The 20,366-nt window shown below is 45.8% G+C and overlaps 1 protein-coding gene across 2 annotated transcripts in view; it reads left to right on the forward strand.

Annotated features, from left to right (window-relative positions):
- The window catches only part of MEGF6 (multiple EGF like domains 6), a 433,964-nt gene that overhangs the window by 135,875 nt on the left and 277,723 nt on the right, over nt 1-20,366 (forward strand). The gene's annotated exons all lie outside the window — the stretch shown is intronic.

Genomic DNA, 20,366 nt, shown 5'->3' on the forward strand with positions numbered 1-20,366 from the left:
TTATTAGCGGGCGGACAGCCCCCTGGCTAGCCTGGGAACCATACACCATTAACCACTGTAACTCACCCCCTGACGGGAACCCTACATACTACCGCTAACCACCAAATGCAATTTATTGCAAACACATGTTGATAAATACTGCAGTTTTGTATTTTTAAAACTGCATTTGGTTTATGGCAGTTTTAAAACCACATACAGTACTGTTTGTATGTAGTGCCCCTCCCCCTTAATTCTCTAATTGCATAATAAAACAAGTGGCAAAGGTAGAATTCTTAGCAAAGTGTTTGTTGGATTTATTCAGAAAATGTAACTCTTCGAGCCTTCCTTCAAATGCACAATCGAGGTGAGTGAACCGACCAAGCACTGCGATCACTCTTTTGCTTTCATCAGCTAGAATGTTTCTTCTTGTCTCCAGCATATTATGATAGCTTTAGTGTGACATGGAATTCATTCAGCCGAATCCAAAGGCAAAATTATGGTATAATAGCACAGCCAGCGAATCGGTGATATTTCATAGTACGTTATCTCATAGCTAGGGAGCGTAACGGCGCCATCTACAGGACACTATCCAGTAATAGGTCTAATAAATGACAATAAAATCAGGACATGTGTTATTAGGAGGTGCAATTTTAATCAGCATCTTTTATGCAGATTTTCTTGTAAAAACTCAGACATAATCTTGTGCCTGAGGTGATCTATAATAAATGCATGCACATGTGTTAGATTAGATATCTGTCAGTGATATATTTAAGTGGAACACTATCATGTTTGATTTAGCTATTATATATAGAGGATAATTGTCATGTAATTAAAATATTTGTTTTCTACTCAGGGAGTGATTTAATGTTACGAAATCTAAATGGCCACAGTTAAGCAGGTAAATTCCTTATAAACTGCTCAGGAAACATGTGCACGCAAACGCTCAGAAAATGTGTGCACGCAAACGCTCAGGAAATGTGTGCACGAAACGCTCAGGAAATGTGTGCACGAAACGCTCAGGAAATGTGTGCGCGCAAACGCTCAGGAAATGTGTGCACGGAGATGCTCAGAAAATGTGTGCACACAAACGCTCAGAAAATGTGTGCACGCAGACGCTCAGAAAATGTGTGCACGCAGACGCTCAGAAAATGTGTGCACGCAGACGCTCAGAAAATGTGTGCACGCAGACGCTCAGAAAATGTGTGCACGCAGACGCTCAGAAAATGTGTGCACGCAGACGCTCAGAAAATGTGTGCACGAAAACGCTCAGAAAATGTGTGCACGCAGACGCTCAGAAAATGTGTGCACGCAGACGCTCAGAAAATGTGTGCACGGAAACGCTCAGAAAATGTGTGCACGCAGACGCTCAGAAAATGTGTGCACGCAAACGCTCAGAAAATGTGTGCACGCAGACGCTCAGAAAATGTGTGTACGCAGACGCTCAGAAAATGTGTGCATGCAGACGCTCAGAAAATGTGTGCACGCAGACGCTCAGAAAATGTGTGCACGGAGACGGTCAGAAAATGTGTGCACGGAGACGCTCAGAAAATGTGTGCACGCAAACGCTCAGACAATGTGTGCGCGCAAATGCTCAGAAAATGTGTGCACGGAGACGCTCAGAAAATGTGTGCACACAAACGCTCAGAAAATGTGTGCACGGAAACGCACAGAAAATGTGTGCACGGAGACGCTCAGAAAATGTGTGCACGCAGACGCTCAGAAAATGTGTGCACGGAGACGCTCAGAAAATGTGTGCACGCAAATGCGGCTATGCAGACACACACATTTTGGGAGCAGTGACCCTTGCCAGACTGACATGTGACCAAGCATCCTAATTTAGGCAGAGCTCAGTGACGGCGTGTTCGGATCAGAACATAAGCATATGTGCCTGTAAGGAAGTGTGTCTTTGTCCATACTTGCCGACCTTTGGGCATACTTGCCGACTTTCTGTCTACTGTCAGTGCGACGTGGCGGCGGAAATGGTGGGCGGTGTGGGGGCGTGACGAACTGATTGCGTAATTACACCCCCGCCCCCTGCTATACAATGCAGAGAATACCGAATCGCATAACGCCCCCTGGAGGGCCCACTTTCACTCGTAAGAGTGTCGGATTTTGCGTGAGTGGCGGCTGGTCTAATAGACTTGCCCTCTCCTGCTGGTGGCCAGGAGCCCCACAATTTTTGGGAGCCTTCCGGCTGTGCCCAGGTGAGTGGGCAAGTATGTATGTGGGCTGCCCTCTCCGACCAAGACGGCACTGTGGGGGGCATAGCATGGTTGAAGTGGGCAAACCTGGGGACATGCAATTACGTAATCGCGATCCCACTCGACAATCTTGCGATTACCGGCATTGTAAAGCATGGAACGGGGCCATGATGACAGGATTCAATGCAAATCAGATGTTGTGAAACTGCAAGTCCCAGCATCCCCTACCAGCTGAAAGACAGGTTGTTTAGGCTTTCCATACATCAACTTTTAGAAAATGTATTCTGTAATCTTTCTAACGTCCTTCTCTGCTTTCCAGCCAGCTGTGTATATCATCGGGCACAGTTATGTATCCCTGCTGCTCTCCCTGCACTGGATGCCAGTGGCGGGCTGGGCCGGGGGGCAGGGTGCCATGTGCCCCACGGGCCGCAGCGTCATGCGGGCCGTGGGCAGTCTGTGTCACTGTGACACAGACTGCACCGCGTGTGTAGCGCTAACCGGACGGAGTTCGGTCAGCGCTACACAGCACAAACACACAGCCGCCGGCAGCTGTGTGTTTGCTTTAGCAGCTGATGAGAGTCAGACAGACTCTCATCGGCTGCTGCTCCCACTGCCAGAGCCGGACATCTTCCGGCTCCCGCAGTGGGTAATGGGAGTGACGCGTCACTCCCATAATGCAAAGCGGCGGACGGAGGAGCTGATCTCGGCGGCGGGACCAGAAGCAGGAGCGGGTGTCAGGTAAGTGTTTTTTTTTTTTATATTATGTGTGTCTACTGCAGGGGTCTGGCACTATAAGGAGGAGACCACTACTGGGGGCACTACAAAGGGGGGGACTACTACTACTGGGGGCGCTACAAGGGGGGGGACTACTACTACTGGGGGCACTACAAGGGGGGGACTACTACTACTGGGGGCACTACAAGGGGGGGGACTACTACTACTGGGGGCACTACAGGGGGGGTACTACTACTGGGGGGGGACTACTACTAGGGGCACTACAAGGGGACTACTACTAGGGGCATTGCATAAGGGGGAGGGGACTACTACTAGGGGCACTACATAGGGGGGAGGGGACTACCACTGGGGTCACTGCATCGAGGGACCACTGCTGGGGGCTCTATATAAAAGGCAATAGTGGGGGTACTGCATAGGGGAAGACTACAACTGGGGCCACTATTTAAGGGGCACTGCATAAGGGTTACCACTACTGGGGGCACTATATAAGGGGCTTACTACTGGGGGCACAAGGGGCACTGCATAGGGGGGATCACTACTGGGGGCACTACTCGAGGCCTGCATAAGGGTATCCTCTCCTGAGGGGGGGGGGCACCGTAGCACGCACGTTCTTTCGGGCACCCTGGCTGCACGCTACTCCTCTGCCAGGGCCGCCTGCATGCATTTGCCCCCCAGGCTAAAAGTTGCCAGTCAGCCCCTGCTAGATGCTGTTGTATACGGAGCACCGCTTTGTGTCATATCCCAATATAGGCATGGCTGAAAAGCATACAAGAAAGCCAGAAAAGTACAGCAATGCATTTATTAAGAGTTGCAGGATGGGACATAAAAGTCACATGGGGGGGGGGGGGCAGTGTTAATTTAGACAAGGATTTTAAATTTAGTTTTATGCCGCATACACACTAGACGATAAACGTGAAAAATATATATAGAACACTCAGCGTGAACAAATTAGGTCAGTTCATAGATAGACTTAATGTAGACAAACATTAAATATGCATATTTTTAGTACAGTGATATTACTAGAAAGTCATACATAGAGGTGAATGGGCCCATTAGGCACACTCACTTTACCCCCAAAGAGGTATCTTTGTGTTCGTCTTCTTCAGTTCTGGAAGTCTGACAGTCAAAAGTATCATAAAGTCCCACAAGTCTTATGGTCAATTGAACCGGGTAATCCCTGGTCAGTCCAACTAGCGAGCTGCTTTCAGGTAACACGTGTCTATGGGGAAGCCGGCTCAGCTACTGTATTTCTCTCTTTTTACACTAGCCGATGAGTTGGACGATATGAACGATAAACGATATCGTTATTGTTCATCGCTGTCAATATCGGTCAGTGTATATGCAAGACATCGTTAATGATGCACACTCCCGCGGATCTTTCATCGCACATACTGGCAGGGCAATTTGACGATATCGTCAGGTTCTGCAAGTGCGAGGATGAGGGAGGGTGCCGTCACTGAACGATATCATAAACTATATCGTTCAGCATGTATGCTCAATGTCGTTAACGACATTGAGCCCGGCAACACAGGGGAAGCACTTAACGATATCTCTCATGGAGCATACCGTTAAAGCTGGCCATCCACTATTCAATTTTCTGACAGATATCTGTCCACTCTGGCTGGTTGGAATGAAAACCTGGTAATGTATGGGAGCAAATGACAATCGTCCAATTGCTCACAAACACTGGAAAATAACCAAAAATGGTTGTTCAGACAAATTGGAATTGGTTAAAACACACAAATGTAACCAATTTGAGAGAAAAAAAAATTGTCCTTTTTTCAGTGTTTAAAACCGGGACTGGCTGGGGGCGAGATCAAAAGATCTCTCTCCTGCCCCTGGAGACCCCATACACATACAGTAGTTGACACCATCTAAAGATGGTGTAAACTACCGGGGCTAAACTCCGAAAAGCATTGCTTTTTGGAGTTTAGTACATAGGGATCAGATCTTAGGGCCTGATTCATACCGCTCGCAAGCGGGTCGATGGCCAGGTAATGTGCGAGAAATCACTTGTTCCAGGGCAGTGGCGTAACTACTGCCCCGGCAGCCCCCGCAGTGGTTTGGAGGTGCTGGGTAGCTTGGGGGTAACGGGGGCAGTAGTAGTAACTACGGAGGGTGCAGGGGGTGCGGTCGCACCCCCTGCACCCTCCATCTGCCGGGCACCCGCTGAGTGTGTTACCAGCGGGCACCCAGCTCCTATTCAAACCCCCGGCGGCAGCTGGAGGACGGAGCTCCCTCCGTCTTCCGGGTCCCCCAGGGCACTATGGGAGTGACGTAATGACGTCACTCCCATAGTGCCGCGGAGCGGACACCGGGGTATGGACGGCAGCAGCACTGGAGCGGGGATAAAGGTAAGTGTTTGTGTTTTTTTTCTTTTGTGTGTGTGTGTTTGTTTGTGTGCGCGTGGAGGGGGGGAGCAACTACAGGCAGCTAACTACAGGGGGCTAACTACAGGGGGCTAACTGCAGGGGGCTAACTGCAGGGGGCTAACTACAGGGGGCTAACTACAGGGAGCTAACTACAGGCGGCTAACTACAGGCGGCTAACTACTAGAAGGGGCACTACTACAGGGGGCTAACTACTAGAAGGGGCACTACAGGGGGCCCTGCATAATGGGCACTACTACAGGGGGCACTACTTTAATGGGCACTACTACAGGGGGCCCTGCATAATGGGCACTACTACAGGGGGCCCTGCATAATGGGCACTACTACAGCGGGCATTGCATAAGGGGCACTACTACAGGGGGCATTGCATAATGGGCACTACTACAGGGGACATTGCATAATGGGCGCTACTACAGGGACATTGCATAAGGGGCACTACTACAGGGGGCATTGCATAATGGGCACTACTACAGGGGACATTGCATAATGGGCACTACTACAGGGGCATTGCATAAGGGGCACTAGTATAGGGGGCATTGCATTTTGGGGCACAACTACAGGGGGCACTGTATAAGGGGCACTAATTTGATACACAGTCTACAGGTTATAAACTATGTTCCCAATAATCTGGTTCTACACGGACATAAAAACTGTGCAACCTGTCTTGAGCTGAGGTGACGGACTGGCAGGAGCAGAAAGGAGGGTTGGTGAAGTAGATCTGTCAGGGTGGGATGTAATGTGTGCACAATGTGCTATTAGGGGCATTACTGTGTGGTATAATGTGTAAGGGGCATTACTGTGTGGCATAATATGTTGTATGTGGCATTACAGTGTGGCATAATGTGAAATATGGGCATTACAGCATGGCATAAATTTGTTATAAGCGCTTTACTGTATGTCATTATGTGTTATATGTGGCATTATTGTGTGGGATGTGTAAGGGGCACTCCGGTGTGGCATAATGTGTTGTAAGGGGCACTCCGGTGTGGCATAATGTGTTGTAACGGGCATTCCGGTGTGACACACTGTGTTATAAGTGGCATTACTTAGTGTGTCATAATGTGTAAGGCACGTTGCTGTATCATGTAACCACACACCTTAAACGTAGTCTTTGGGTGTGTTTGATCTTTGGGTGGGGGGGGGTGCCTGAAACTTTTTTGGCATGGGGGAACAAAATTTATAGTTACGCCACTGCTCCAGGGCTCGTTACAAGACGGGGCGGCTGTCGATGTTGATCGACAGCTCGTCCCGTTTTGTAGGCGGGTCGTGGGGGTAGCTGCACAAAATGATGTGTTCCCGAAGGAACGCCTGCCATTTGTGGGCGGCCCTACTGACATCACACGTGATGTCAGTAGTGAACTTCCTACTCCTATTAGAGCAGGAAGTTCACTGGGGCTTGCGATGGACGAGACCCTACCACAAGGGTCTCGTCGCAAGCGGTCGCGATAATCGCGACCATCGCCAGGCCGCCCGCTAATGCTGTGGTTGGTTACCCACAGCTTAGCGAGTGTCCTGGAGGCCGGGGTAAAAAAAAAAACCCGGCCCGCCCTGATTCAGAGCGAGCGCTCGTAAATAGCGAACGCCTCTGAATCAGGGCCTTAGTCCCCACTGATAATAATGGGGACTGCGAACTGAAGTTCTAATTAGTACTTTGCAGGAGATTTATGTGAAATCTCCTGCAATGTGCAATTAGTACATAGGATCGATACATTTATTATGCAGAAACTGCAGTTTCTGCATAATTTTATGTAAAAAATGGCTTGATACATAGGCCCCTTAGTCACTTATTTAAAATTGGACACAGATTTCATCATAATTTTCGTTACTAAAATGTTTATATTTTTGTTATCGTTAAAATTAGTCAATGATTACTTATAGCCACAATTTTCATCTACAAAATTAACACTGGGGGAGACTGGAGAGGCCGTTTCAGTTACTTTACAAGCACATACAAACTAAGAAGAGGTTAAACTGGTCAGCAATGATACTAAGTGGGACCACCTGGGGATAGGAAGGACCCACCCCTCTGGTTACCCTGCAGGAAAGCAGCCTCAGAACTTAAGCACAAGGTAAATACAGTATCAGTTTTATACTGCTTAATTCATATTTAATATGTCAGATTCATTGCCAAATATGTATTACCTGGAATCAGCAATAATGTTCCACAGAAGCCTTCTGTTATCTGATGGTTACACTGACCTAAAACAAGCAGATCTAAGAAAGGCATTTTATAGTCCATAAATGTCAGTGACGTCCCAGTACTGTAGGAGCAGTGATCCACAAGCTGAAGGGTCCCTGTCATCTGTGTGTGTCACTGATATTATATGTAGCGCCTCAGTGCTGTGCTGTATGCAGAGTCAGTAGTCTCCAGCTGCCGTGCATGGACTTGTAGTTCTTCTTAAAACATTATTGAAAATTATGGGTGGAAAATTTAAATGTAAGGGGTCTTTTCTTTTGGATCACAGGGGTCTATTTACTAAGCCTTGAATGGAGATAAAAGTAAACAGAGATAAAGTACCAACCAACCAACCAGCTCCTAATTCATTTTCCAAGCGCAGCCTGTGACATGGAAGTTAGGAGCTAATTGGCTGGTGCTTTGTCTTCATCCAAGGCTTATGGAGCATACACACGGTCAGATCTGTCAGATGAACGATTTTACCAAAGATTTGAACAAATTTTGACTGCATTAAAATGAATGGAATCGTCCAAGTCTGACTGCAAACACATCAGATGTCAGATATCGTTATCTGACCATCGGGAACGCGCATCGTTCAAATCATTCATCTGACAGATATGTCAGATTTTCCTTCAGATATGAACGATTGAACAATTTTTTAAATTGTTATCGTTCAGATCTGAAGAAAAATCTGATCCTGTGTCTGCTCCATTAGTAAATAGACCTCCAAAATCTCTGCGAAGCTGGAATTAATTAAGTAATCAGTGTTCATCCTGGGAAGGCCAAACTTGTTGGAGGCCACAGAAGATCACTGTGTAAGCTCTGCGTCCACCATAACACCATTTTGGACTGAGTAGAGACCCCCAAACGTGAGGTTAAGAAATAAGGGGGCTGCCTTTAAACATTTGTAGTACCCCAGGTCTAGTTATTTCCACCACTCAGGTGTGGTTATCTAGAAGGCCGAGGTATGAGGTGTGAAAGGCACAAATGGTACATGCTTCCTTTAGGTCATGGCAGAGAGACAACCTAGGTAGGAGGTTTTCTTTCCCCAATTGCGGACACAATGGAAGACACTGATGTTTCTTCGAAAACAAAGATTTTCTTTATCCGCTGAAAGGTTTAGTTGTACAGTGGTCTGTTTAAATTGTCCCTGTAGCAATGTATTTAGTGGACAGCTATACAAACAGAACAGGTGCTTGTTTAGATACAGTTCTGTAACAAGTAAACTTTGTAACAAGGTGGGCTTGATACAATTTATCTACAGTATAAGGAAGCACTATAGGAAAACTAACCAGTAATAATAATAAACCCTTATATGAAGAAGGGGCTGGAAGGAATCGATCCAGAGGGATTGTTGAGTAGCCTGCAATTTACTTTTGAGCTCAGCTGGCAAGTTAGCGCTCGTAACACGGGGGTAAGAATTAAAAAGCCGTTAGAAATGGTCTTTGCGGTGATGGTGTTAATACAATAGGAAGCCTCTATCAAGCATGCAAATGCAATCTCAGGTACAGATGCAGAATAAGCAAGGCCTTGTGTGGAGTAGTACAGAAGTGTCTATGCTGCTCTGGCTTTAACACTGAGGAAAGTCACTTTGGTGCATGCAATTACATATACTGGTACAGAGAAATGTCTATGCTGCTATGGTTTTACACACTGAGGAAAGTCACTTTGGTGCATGCAATTACATACACTGGTACAGAGAAATGTCTATGCTGCTGTGGTTTTACACACTGAGGAAAGTCACTTTGGTGCATGCAATTACATATACTGGTACAGAGAAATGTCTATGCTGCTCTGGTTTTACACACTGAGGAAAGTCACTTTGGTGCATGCAATTACATATACTGGTACAGAGAAATGACTGGGCTGCTCTGGTTTTACACACTGAGGAAAGTCACTTTGGTGCATGCAATTACATATACTGGTACAGAGAAATGACTGGGCTGCACTGGCTTTACACACTGAAGAAAGTCACTGTTGAGCATGCAATAAAATCCCAGGTACCCATGGAGACTAAGGTCCGTATTCAATTTGAGGCGAAAAGTCCGGATCCACGATACTTTATCGTCGATTCCGTCATTTTCACCTGTTTTGCTTTTACCTCGTATTCAATTTTGAAAGACTTTCCGGCCTAGGCGGAAAGTCAATGCAATGTACTAGGCGAAAAAGTTTCGCCTATGAATAGCAGGCGGAAAAAAGTGCAGAATTGGGGTTTTGGGGAGCAACGTCGCTGGAACCCCCCTGCAGCCTTCAGACAGTCCCCCAAAGGTAAACTGTGTCAAAAAAAAACAAAAACAAAAACTTAAGGACTCCCCAAAAAATGACTTTGAAAAAGGAGATGACAAAGTTGGGGTACAAAGTTAAAAACTAGCGAACTTGACTCTGGGGGGGTCCCAAAGTATGCCCCAGGTGTTTTTGGATTGCAGGTGCTTGCGGCAGGTGGATTTTTCAAGATTCTTTTAACTTCACTTTAGCAACTTTTAAATATGCTGACCCCCATTTTCATGTACCCCAAATTTACTGGGATAACTTATTTTCAGGGAAAAAAACCTCCTGAATACTATTCTGCACCACGTATAGAAAAACGCTATTTAGCAGCTATTGAACTCGTTTAAAAAGACCAAATACCTTCAGCAAGCCAAATCAGGGGATACCATAGGGAACCCCCATTTCAGAGCATCTTTTGGGGGGTCTCAGGCTGATTTCCTCAAATCTGACAGTACTTTCCGCCTGTTCAAATTTCGCCGGGTCCCGTTTCGGCCTACTTTCAAATTGAATGCGGGGTAAAGCGCGATACTTTTCTGCCTACAAAATACGGCTCTAAGCAGGCCTTGGCGTGGAGCAGTAGATAAATGTCTATGCTGTACTGCTTTAAACCCTAAAGAAAGTCACTGTTGAGAATGCATATACAACTATTGGTGGATTGGGTACGGGGTGCCCGCGGTCAGGTTCCCGGCGGTGAGAATCGCAATGCCAGCATCCCAACAGGGCCGACTCTAGGGGTGTTCGTCCAGTGTGGGCGCCACCCATAGAGGGCGCACCCCTCCCCAATGTCCCGATTTCAGCGGGACAATACTGTCCTGCTGTTCCACCCGTGGGCCGAAGTGGCCCGTGGGTGGTCAAATCGGGAGGTTGGGTACCCCGGAGTCTGAATGGATGCTGCGCGCATGCACGTGGCATCCATTCACTGACAGGAGAGGGTGAATGGATGCGAAACGCCATGTGGGCACGCCTCCAAGTAACATCACTTAGGGGGCGTGACCTATGGTAATGAGGCCATGCCTCCAAAGCGGGCAATTACAGGGTGCATAGTAACAGGCTGGTACAGGGTGCTCAGAACCCAGGAAGGGAGATGTAAATAGAGACTGTGGTGGGTGGGGCACTTTGTCTCATTGGGTCCCACCCCCATTGAGCAGTTTTGCAAACCACTGCATCATGAAGAGAGGGCGGGGCCAGGATTATGCAAATTTATGAGAATCGAATCATTGTCCAGCCTTACTACACACTTGTTCTGTCCATTGCACTAGGAAGTGGGAGGGTGACCTACACTCCCTGGAGTCCATGGGGCCTCCTCAAAAGGTATGAGTTCCTTGGATGATCCGGGGAGAGTAGGCAATTATGGGTTATTTCATGTTAATGTTTAATTAAATAATATTTTTATCCAGATGCTTATGAAACATTCATCAGACAGGCGAAACTTATATGCTTGTCACAACTTATTGTATAGTCCTAAGAATAAGCCGGAGGAGGTCTATTTTATTACCTTGCGTGGGACTATGGTTGTTGTACGTTGAAACATTTTGCTAAATCAATGTATTCCCTTAAATCTTAATTTTCAAATTTAAAACCCCAGCGTTGACAGGTTCTCTCTGCGGGATGCGCCGGTTGATGTAACACACAGCATTCAGAGTCCTGCAGAAAGCCCGTTTCAGCTGGCCGGTTCTCAGGGCAAATTATTGAACTAGTGCCCATGTTTTCTATGCTGTGATCTTTTGTACTGCTGCCGGGTTTAGCGCTGAAGGTTTTCATTTTCAAAACAAAAGGTTGGCCTACAAAACTCTCACACATCAGTAAGCAAATTTCATTTAGCAAAAATGTCCAAACACGTTCTCTTAACTTATTTAGTGCTGATCAAATTGAAGGACACATAAAACACTGCTCCCTACTCTCCATGGAGAGGCCAGATCTGTAGTTAAAAAAACACCAACCACTTACTTTGTTCCCCATGGGGGCACTCTTGTGTTCTCAACACAAAATTAATGTCTTAACAAAGCTAATGATTTCAATCATAGTCAATATGACATAGATTGCAGTGAGCAGAGAGCTTTGGAACACCGCTCTGAGTCCTGTTTACATTGTGACACTCTCCCCCACCTTCACCCCCTCTACTATCGCATGATATGCAGAGAGCACTGAGCTTGTCTCTGGCAGCCATAGTTGTTTTCCATTCAGAGAGATTTTAGAAAGGAGATAATGGTTTCTGGAAGAACAGCTTCTTGAAAGAGGAGTGAGCCACTGCAGACTCCAGTCTTCCTGTCCCTCCAGGGAGGCTCCATGTCCTATCCCAAGATGGCCGTCATGATCACTACTGACCATGTGCAGGTATCATCTTGTTCCTTACTGTGTAAGAGTGACATGGTGGGAGACAGAAGCCTCCTTTGAGATCCGGTTAATATCTGCATATAATCCTGTTCCAGATCCCCTGCACCACTACCAGTTTGCAGCAAACACTCACTGTGAGCTGTATAGAACCCTGCTCCGCTCAAGCTCCGATTCATTACCAGTGTACATGTAAAGGCTGATATCCACTACAATTCTGAAAACGACTGCACGATTACGACATTGTAATCGTTCAGTCGTTTGTAAGTCGTGTGATGAGCCTACACTGATCATGTGGAAACATGCTGAACCTGATGATATCGTCAGGTTGACCTGCATGTTGAAAAGATGATGGATGTCTAAACGACCAGCGGGCACGCGCATCGCTGGTCATATTAGACACATTTGCAAATGATTTGCACACGATTGAACGATCACACGATCGTTATCGTTCAATTGTTCAACTAAATCGTCTAGTGGATACCCCCCTTTTCAGTGAGTATGGCTGTACCTGCTGTCTATCAATAAACCAACGCTACTGGTTAGGCAACTGGGCTGTTGTTCATAGTGTAAGTCATTCGCTGATGTGTGCCTACATAACTGCAATATTAAAATCTGCACACAAATTATTTTCAAAATGGCTACGTAAAAGAGGATATTGGGTGCATGGGCGGTCACACTGTCAGGGTATTTAAAAAAAAATAAAAAATACCCTCAAAAAGTGTGAACAGAGGGCCTGATTGAGAGCCGCTCGTAAGCGGCCGCTCCTTCGCTCCGAGCGATGTTTGCACAACTGCGCATGCATGTGGGTCGTAATGCACATGCGCCAACCAGTCATTGCGGTCGGAAATCGAGCGCTCGCAAAATAGCGAGTGCCTGCTAATTTGACAGGATGAGGCGTTTGTGGGTGGTAACAGGGGAAGGTGCTTGAAAACGGGGAGTGGAGATCCGAACGCAGGTGTGCCAAACGGTCAAAACGGGCGTTTTAAGGGTGTGCATAATTAACAAAGCAACGTCATCGACCACGTCACTTGGTTGTATCTTAGCCTGAACTGTTCGCATAATTGCGGTAGGAAAATCCAACCACAAGCACTGCGAGCAGTTCAGACGCCTTTCGATGTACTCGATTAATCTAATAAATAGCGGAGATGACGTAGAATGCGAGCGACCAGGGGGTGTTTTTTAAAAATAGCAAGCGCATGTTTCGTTTGCTCGTTCAGACATAGAGGCGTCAACAGACCGCACAGAGCGAGCGCTCTATTTAAATATCCGGCCCCTTTTTCTGAGCGAGCGCAAATAGCGTCCGGCTCTGAATCAGGCCCTGAACTTGCAGAGACAGAGCTATCTCACAAGCTCTGTCCCTGCATGCAATACTGATACATCTTTGCGATGCATTCAATATCACATTATATCACATTACATCCGCATCTGAGATGCAGATTGTGATAAATAGGGACCTTAATATTAAAGTTAACAAAAACTGCTGAAAATGGAGTGAAAATGCCTCCCTTTTGACAAAGTAAGGGTTAGTTAGTGATGGGGGTTCCTATGCGAAGCTCTCTGGACTTGCTGGGACTGGCCCAAGCCTAAAAGAGTCAGCCCTGGCAGTGATATGTGACAGGCATGTGTATGATATAGGTAATCTGGTTGTGTATTGGTACAGGCAGGTTGCAAGCTGGCTCCATCAAGCATTTGCTTACATATTACTAGCAAAGACTGCTTTCTGGGTTTTTTTTTCTCACGTTGCTATGGACTGAGCTTAAGATATCATTGAGCTAACTGTGAATAGATTTTTTTATATATTGGCACACAGATTGCTATACATATTGGTTGATGTAATTCGTATGTACACTGTATGTTTGCAAATAAGTTTTTGTACAGGATGCTTATGATTATAGGTTGATTAATAGAATATATTATAAATTTTTTTAATAGGGTATTTTACCCATATGTATTTGTGATTAATTTACACCACTATAGCACTGCTTATACTGTATTTTCTTTGTCTTTGTATATTGGTACAGTTAATACATGTGTAAGATGTAATCAATCAATCAATGTTGGTAACTGAGGTATAAGGTACAGGTGTACTCTTCATTGTAATTGCAGTAAGTGCAAGAACTGCAAAACCATACTGTCAGGGACCCGGTTCTAACAGATCTGTCAATAACTTGTCACAATTAGCACGCAACTGCTAATTGTGTGATGTGTGATACAGATTTAATCAGAAAAACAACCACCTGTTATGTCTAAAATTATTACACACCACGTTATCTTACACACATTATTAATTCTCAAATTCCACCACTACTAAGGTTTCAGGAGTGACTTACTCCAAATAGGAAGTAGTTCTAGCCCTACACAAGTACAATATGACCTTAAGTCAGTCACGGTTATCATTACCCAAATAATAACAAGCAATAAAGATATGTAGCAAGTTTTATCCAAATCCACAGGCAAAATGGATTTGATAAGGATCACAGAGACCAATCTTATTAAATTAAGTTTAATATGCTTAAAGTATAAGTATATCCAAAAAATAATAATACAAAGATAAACTGGGACACTCTCCAAGCCAGCATAATTTTAGTGAGAATTGAAAGCCCAGAATGTATAATACATGCTGGGTCAGACTAAACTGACTATCCTTAAATCCTTTAGCCTCCTCCCTCACATGGCATTTTCTTAGACAATTATCCCAGCATCTGGAAATACACATAAAGGTTCTTTAGCAGGTTACCATGCTGGTAACAAAAAGTATTGTACAGTTAATAAACATACAGGGTTCCATGTTGCCCATTATCTTGTGACCCATAAGATAATCACGACACATACAAACGTGTATTGAATTTAATATGGAGGGTTCCTGATTCAGAGGTGGGCGCTAATGCTGATGCAACTGCATCTTTGTTTCTTAGCATGGCTGCGACTTTATGCTAATGCCACCGCCAATTCGCTATTCTGCTGCTGTGCGTACAAAGATGCACCATCGGACAGTGCACCAGCCCAATGGAGGAGCAGAATGTCCTGCCGAACATGGCCGCACATTGAAATGGCCGCTCACTGCGTCCAAATTAATTCTGTGTCTCTTGGCAGTAACCATCGGGACACATGCTCACTTAAAACATCGTCTGGTTTTGTCCGACATTGACACTCTGCTCACATACAAATCGGGCCCAGGACCTGGAATGTATCTATAATGGGTGCTGGGTGTTCGGTGCACACGGGCCACTGGGTTCAGGGGGGGGCCCGCACCACGCACCCTGCACCCATATTATTTAAAACTTACCCCTCCGAGGTCCCATGTCGGGTCTCTCAGCGCTGCTCAAAACACCGGAAAATGGCCGCCGCGGTCATTTTTCTAGCGTTTTGCGCAAGCGCTGAGAGGAAATCACCAGGAAAATGGCAGCCACACCATTTCCACACCGATCTGCGCACTCCAGTGCCCAGAGTCTACTGATTCTGCGGTGGCCGGCCAGCCGCGACAGTTGGCTGCCGGGGTGAGAGGAGGGGGCCCGTGACAGGGGATGCACACAGGCCCCCTCCTCTCTAAAGATACCCCTGCCCAGGATGTTTAGCAGTTCAGATGAGTACCATTGCCTTTTATTTGCCATAGAGAAATGAAAAATGACTGAGCACAAGGATGTAAATACAATGTAGCCACAGCGTATTGACCCCTGGACCCACATGGCACTAATGATGTCCATAATGGTTTTCAGTTATAGATGTATAGAATGATCCTCTCCGCTGTAATCAGATCACTGTTACATTTGACTGAATAGCTACAAACCAAAAAACTAACAGTATTGATATATTATATTGAGATCTAAATGTATAGGGGCATATTTATCACAGTCAGCATCTCGTGTGGGATGGGATGCGATAAAGTCACCCAAAATCGCAACACAATGTTATAATACATCGCAACAATGTATCAAATATCGCACGAAGGGACAGAGCTTGCGAGAAAGCGATTCTCTCCCCCTGCACTTCTCATGATATTTCGCAGCCATTGACCGGCTGCTGAGTCATGTGCATGCATGACGGCAAGTCTGGCAATGACTCTTACCCGGCGGGGATTCGGCAATGCTCGGTAATATTCGTTGACCGCAGAAAGGCTGCGCTGGATCCCTATTACAGGTAATGGGGACTGTATTGCTCTCGCCTTCTATTGATGGCGTAAGCCAGGGGTCTTCAACCTTGGCCCTCCAGCAGCTGTGGAACTACACATCCCAGCATGCACTGCCATAGTTTTAGCATGCTGTTATATCAAAAAGGTGGCAGTGCATGCTGGGATGTGTAGTTCCACAACAGCTGCAGGGCCAAGGTTGAAGACCCCTGGCGTAAGCGATACTGTGACAAACAGCGGCAATCTTAGTTTACCGCTATTTGTTGACTACTGAAAGGATGACATAACCCCTTTAGCGAGTGATAAAGGGGTTATGTCTCGTTAATTGAGGACCTAAGTTTTGCTTTTTCTATAAATTAAAGTTTGCTTTTTTAGTGTCCAATGAAATTCGATATAATTCTCTATAAGCTATTTGCTTGTCTTTTTACATTATACAGATGTAGCCGCCTTCATCATTTCCGTGATGCACGCACAGCGTCATGCATCGCGGCATAGCTCAGCTCTTGCCGGACTGCGACTAGGCGCGGCCGGCGTTCTCCCCAGTGCAGTCTATGACACGCACTTTCATAGATGCGAGCACACTTGTCGTGCCATCCAGTGCATCACGGCAACGACGGTGGCTACATCTGTATATGGCGCTTACACCTTATTCTGACAGGGTTAATCAGTCCCATCTACCAGAGTATAAAATGGCAGGCAAATAATTATTTTATCATTTGTGACAGATGTTCCTTAATATAACCTATGCCTCCCTGGATTGTGCGAGCACTGTTAATGAGAACATACGTCGGGCATTTATCATTAGCAGAGAATATGTGGGTGACTTGACCTGACCATTATTAATATCAGCGTTGTCTGCCTATGCCTGCTCCTTAGCATCAAGTTACAGCTAATTACGCAGTTATACTGTGATGCGGAGATGGCATTAAATGGCTGAAATGAGGATTTAAGCAACTCTCAAGCAATTAGGGGAAAAGGCTTCTGTACTAGAGCGTGCTAATAGCATATAAGCTACACCAGAATGTAAACATCATTTTTTTTTTTTAGCAAGTGAAATAAACTGTATATTCTACAGTGCTTTAATAAAGTCTTAATAATGCAAACTGATTAATATTTATTTCAATCAATGCATATATTTTTTTTTGGACATTTTATTTGTTTCATATCCCTTGATTGATGATAATAAGATTTTTTTAATCGCCACTTTCTTATGGTTGAAATATGGCACTAATGAATGCTGCTTTGTATAAGGTGGTATTCACGGTATGCAGTCGGGAGGCCGGCCGACCTAATCCCGACAGCCGGCTTTCCGACTGCTTAATCCCGCCAACGGCGAGGCTTAAATGACAGGCGTCTAAATCTAGCCGCCTGTCATCTTACCGATCCCGAACGAAGGGACGCTGAGTGCTGATAGCCGCGGGGGGGAGGGTTAGGTTTAGGGTTCCCTGAGGGGACTTAGGGTTTGGCACCCCCCCGGGAGGTTAGGTTTAGCCTAGGGGAAGGGGGGGGTTAGGGTTAAACCTAAGACCCCCAGGGGGGAGCCTAACCCTAACCTCCCCCCGGGGGACAGGTTTAGGTGGCAGGGAAGGGGGGGTTAGGTTTAGGTACTGGGGGGAAAGGTTAGGGTTAGGCACCCCTAAGGGAGGGTTAGGGTTAGGGGGTAGAATTAGGTTAGAGAATACTTACCTTGGACGATCGGGATTTCCTCCTCTGCCGGGATGCCGTTCTCGGGATTCCAACCACCGGGCATGGTCCGGCGGTAAATCATACTGATTCCGGTATTCACTGCATGGCGCATGTAGCTTGAATAGCTGTACTCATAGCAGTCTCAGTTAAACACAACTATGAATAAAAAGACAAGTACTGTTGACTGGCAACACTAATGTCTATGTAAGTGCTGTATTTCTACCATACTGTAAGTGAACAGATAAGTTAAATAACCAGGATTTGCAAAATTCGAGAATCTAAAGCTAAATCAAATATTTAAAATCTATAACCCACATCGATAGCCGAAGTTACCAAATGGCTGGATCACTTTCAGCATCGTTGGAACCTGTTAGCACAGATAGACCTATATCTTTTCATCGCATTGACCAAAATTCTCGATTTAATGATCATATTGGTTTTGATAGGGATATTATCGGCGGTGGAATGTTTCTGTCTGTGCCTTACATACTGCGATTATCTGGAGGACTGCCCGAAATCTGCTGCTATATTTCAGCTTTGTACGGCCAGTGGGACATAGTCAAAAAGTTTAAATTTACAACGTTGGTGGATGGCTAAAATGTTTTTGTGATTGTACAAGTAGATGACTTGCACATGTGTTTCATTGGCAGTTCTGTGGTTTTGTTAATGGCAATAAAGCTATTGAGTTGATTGTTAAAATGCTGATATTGAACATGTTGACGTGTGCAGACATGTGAAACGCCGACATTCTGCGCGGACCGGCAAGTGAGTTAGGCACTAGGGGTGGGTTAAGGTTTGCAGTTAGTGCTAACACCGCTGGATACGGAAGCCATCATCACCTGATCGCCGGACCCTTAAGACATCGTTGGAGCTACCGGACGCACTGTACAAGGTAAGTCACCGTTACACCACAAGGGACATTTTGTCGATATTCTAATCATGTTGACATTTCATCAGATTCCAACTGGTCAATGTCGACATTGTGAGCATGTTGATATGACCTTTGTCTACATTCTCATGTCGACATTATGAATGACAAAATATACTGCACCATGGCTAGAACTTGAAAGAGTTGAATTCCTGGCACTACCGATATATTACGTTGCAGAGTGTACATGTGAAATTAATAATTGCTAGTGTTTATTCACTGCGAATGTCCTAAAAACGGGGTCAAAATAACGAGTGCATTTCCATAAGTGAACTGAAAATGTCTTCTTCACATAATTATTAAGTCTGTGGGTATAAAGGTCTTATCATTCTTGCAAGGGTTACAGAAAACCCACACTGGGTGTTCTCATTAAGGGAGAAACAGATGTTTCCTCAGCAGACAAATGACTGTGTAGCCATGAATAAGGGGAAATCGCGCATCACTGAGTCATGTAATCTCTGGAAAAGCCCCTACACGTCCTACTGTGCCTCATAATAGAGCATGTCCTCACAAACCTCATATAATGCAAAAGGCAAATTTTTTGCTTATTAATTTAATATATACTTGGTTTGATTTGTCTTTTATTATTGTGAATGGCTATTTAATTATGACCAATTAGTTTTATTGCCATGCGTTGGGGGTGGTTATGGATGTAGTGTCATTCCCCGCCCCTTCCTACCTCCCTTGGGGCTCTATTTACTACAATCCGCATATTGAATGCGGATTGGAGTGTGATATTACCGAGTGATATCACAGGCAATATCACAGGGATTTACTATAAATCCCTTGCAGGAACAGAGCTTGTGATAAAGCTCTGTCCCTGCGGATCCCATCCGCACTCTAGTCGCGTTATTTTCGGAAAAAATACCGCGACTAAGAGCCCGCGCATGCGCCGACCCACCGTCGCTGCTACCCTCCACCAACGCTAAGCCCCGCCCCCCCGCGATCGCGGACCCCCGAGACTCCCCCCCCCCCCCCCACCCCCCCCCCCCTCCCGAGAATTCATTACACTTACCTGCATCCTCATGGCCTCCAGTGATCTTCTCCGGGCCTCCCGATCAGGTGATCTCCCATACTGCACTGGGACCCGATTACCCGATGACCGGGCCGGAGTGCACTATGGGAGACCAGCTGACCGGAGAGGAGCCATCACCGGAGGCCCGATCACCGGTCCCTGGATTCAGGTAAGTAAAAAAAAAAAAATGTTTCAATTTTTTTTTTCTTTTTTTTACAGCAATCAGCTTGCGGTCTGTTTAGACCACATAGCTGATTACTGGTACTGGCTCCCGCCTCTGCTCTCCCCGTTAGAGCAGAGTGGGAGCCCGGTAACCGGGGGAGACCCTGGATAACGCCACCTCCAGGTGGCGTTATTATCACAGGGCTTCCCCCAGTATTTTTTTACAATTTATTTTTAGTAACTATGGTCGGATCACATTTCCCATTACAATTATGGGAAATGCGATCTGCTTTACTAAAAATAAGTGATAATAGGGGTTGGAGTAGAATTTTACTAATTCTACTCCAATTGCCCTGTAATAACTAC

This window comes from Taudactylus pleione, unplaced genomic scaffold, assembly GCF_031769625.1.
Source record: "Taudactylus pleione unplaced genomic scaffold, aTauple2 ptg000554l, whole genome shotgun sequence".
Taxonomy (NCBI): Eukaryota; Metazoa; Chordata; class Amphibia; order Anura; family Myobatrachidae; genus Taudactylus; species Taudactylus pleione.